A 3292-nucleotide genomic window follows, 5' to 3' on the forward strand; every position below is an offset into this window, starting at 1 on the left:
AATTTCATTTTAAATATCAGATGGTCTCACCCATTACTGATATAAATTTTTTTTTTTTTTTTTAATATCTCTATTGTTTTAAAATTAATAGAAAAAACATATGAGATATATATATTATTATTAATTTTTTCTTTTTTTTTTTCAAATATATATTTATTATGTCATTTATATAATTTTTTTGCTTTTACAAAAAGAAATATATAACATGTTATTCATAATAAATATTATTGAATAAAAAATAAAAAAATAAAATAATTATAATTTCTTGTCAGACCATCACCAAATGGGTCTTAAAAAATTTCAAACATTTTCTCATACTCGTCGCTAGATTGAAAGCGTCATTTATTTTTTAATTTTATTTAAAAAGTTAATTTTAAATAAAAAACGTTATAATAACACTTAATATTCTCGCTTGGTATGAGGTGAGTCAATGTAATATTATTTATAAATAATAATTTTTATATAAATTTTGTGTGCTCATATCAGAGTGTAAAGTTTAAAACTTATAACCCATGAACTTGCTTTGACCAAAAAAAAATACATAAATTTATATGTTATTCTATTTTATAATCAATAATTTAATAAAAATAAAAATATTATTGATATAAATAGATATACATATAGAGGTTTTTCTTACAAAAAATAATAATACAATATTTAATATCAAAATAATCCAAACTGATTACCATCCAGACTATTATCAATATATATAAGATTGTATTATTATTTATTTCAATACATATTTATTAAAACTGAGATAAAAATTTCATATAATAATAAATATGCATACATGTGTAAAAAAAAATTTTTAATATATATACAAAATAAACCAAACTGATTATCATCCAGTATATTTTGAATATATATAATTTTGTATATATTATGTGTATAGAAAAATTTTGGCGTGTTACTTTAATATGCATGCTATCATAACCAAAATATATTTCTTTTAACACATAATTACTATTATATATTTTTATACACTTACACCATCCATTATATATCTCAAAGACATTAAACTCGTTGCTTCAAACTCAAATTATTATTACTGACATACATTTCTATTATATATATTAAAGACATAAAACCCGTTGCTTTAAACTCAAATTATTATTACTGACATACATTTCTATTATATATATATATATTAAAGACATAAAACCCGTTGCTTTAAACTCAAATTATTATTACTGACATACATTTCTATTATATATATATATATTAAAGACATAAAACCCGTTGCTTTAAACTCAAATTATTATTACTGACATACATTTCTATTATATATATATATATTAAAGACATAAAACCCGTTGCTTTAAACTCAAATTATTATTACTGACATACATTTCTATTATATATATATATATTAAAGACATAAAACCCGTTGCTTTAAACTCAAATTATTATTACTGACATACATTTCTATTATATATATATATATTAAAGACATAAAACCCGTTGCTTTAAACTCAAATTATTATTACTGACATACATTTCTATTATATATATTAAAGACATAAAACCCGTTGCTTTAAACTCAAATTATTATTACTGACATACATTTCTATTATATATATATATATTAAAGACATAAAACCCGTTGCTTTAAACTCAAATTATTATTACTGACATATACTATACTATATATATATCTCAAAGACATTAAACTATTTTAATATCTAAAAATAAAATTTTATATCTAAAAATTAAAATTTAAATACATTTATATAGCTTATATAGCAAAAATACATTTTATTCACAATTTCAAACTCATATTATCATTTTACTACCGATAACCATACTCTATACAACATATGACACATATACAATATATTCAATTTATTATAAATAAAACTATTAAAAATCACAATAAATATATGTATAAAATCTATTAAGATACTCTATTCGTATGGTACAGTAATAATATGTGTCATTATATACATATAAATTATAAGTCATAACTTGTGATATTAATAGTACACCATCATATATAGTACTTAAAGAGAAAGAATTCCTTGTTTCAAACTCAAAAATGTAAGTTGTGTTAAAATGACTTAAAATGTCATGAAACGTAAAGATATATTGAAATTTTTGAAAAAAAATTTTTTGAAAAAAATTTTTTTCAGCCAAAAATCTTTGATTTTTAACAAAAAAAAATTTTTTCTCTTAAAAATGAAAATTATCATATTTATTATAAAAATTACTATTTATTATTCAATAAATACATATTATCAAAGATATTAATCAAAAATATTTACATATTTTTCATAATTCATATACATTTTTTTTTTTTATCATTGGATAAAATTATATATGATTCGATATATACTTGTAACAAATTGTCAACGACCATACTATGTTAAAAAACACTGGTTCTCGTCCGATCACCAAAGTTAAGTAATATCAGGCAGTATTAGTACCGACATAGGAGACTTTTCGGGAAATCACTGTGTTGTTGTCTTTAATATATTTTTTATATTATCGTTAGAATTTGTTATAAATATTAATAACTTTGATTATTTTCGGTAGTATTTATTATAAATATCGATAGTAATTATTATAAATATTATTATTATTATTATTATTATTATTATTATTATTATAAATAATTCTTATTATTAATTATTATAAATAATATTAGTAGTAATTATTATAAATATTATCAGTAATAATTATTATAAATATTATCAGTAATAATTATTATAAATATTATCAGTAATAATTATTATAAATAACTTCAATAGTAATTATTATAAATATCTTAAGTAGTAATTATTATAAATATTATTATTATTATTATTATTATTATTATTAAAAAAAATTTATTGATAAAAAAAGCCTCTTATTTTAGAGGCTTAATATTAATTAATTAATTAATTAATAAATAAATAACTTAGAAAAAAAAAAATTGAAAAAAAAAGCCTTCAACAGTGAAGGCAATATAAAAGTTATTTTAAAAAATTTGAAAAAAAGTCCCTCCCCCTTTTGTATTACAGGAAAATGTAAAAAAATACATTCTTCCCTGTATATAAATTTTTATATATTAGTTATAAATAATACATATATAGTTTATTATTTGAGAATGTAAAAAATACATTCTCTTTATTTTCAAAAAAAATTTAACATAATAATAATAATTATTTCTTTTTTTCGCTCGACTTATTTTTTTTTTTTTTTACAAAAGGGATAAAACAAATTTTTCATTTTATTTATTGGGGTAATCTCGATATTTCATTTATTTCTAAATGAAATATACGAATCCCCAAGCTAAGGGCTGAGTCTCAACAGA

The 3292-nt window shown here is 18.3% G+C and overlaps 1 pseudogene; it reads left to right on the plus strand.

Moving 5' to 3' along the window:
- The first annotated feature begins 2344 nt into the window (after positions 1-2344).
- On the plus strand, positions 2345-2464 carry LOC123304682 (annotated as a pseudogene).
- The last annotated feature ends 828 nt before the right edge of the window (positions 2465-3292 follow it).

The sequence above is a fragment of the Chrysoperla carnea genome, assembly GCF_905475395.1.
Source record: "Chrysoperla carnea chromosome X unlocalized genomic scaffold, inChrCarn1.1 SUPER_X_unloc_79, whole genome shotgun sequence".
NCBI classification, from domain to species: domain Eukaryota; kingdom Metazoa; phylum Arthropoda; class Insecta; order Neuroptera; family Chrysopidae; genus Chrysoperla; species Chrysoperla carnea.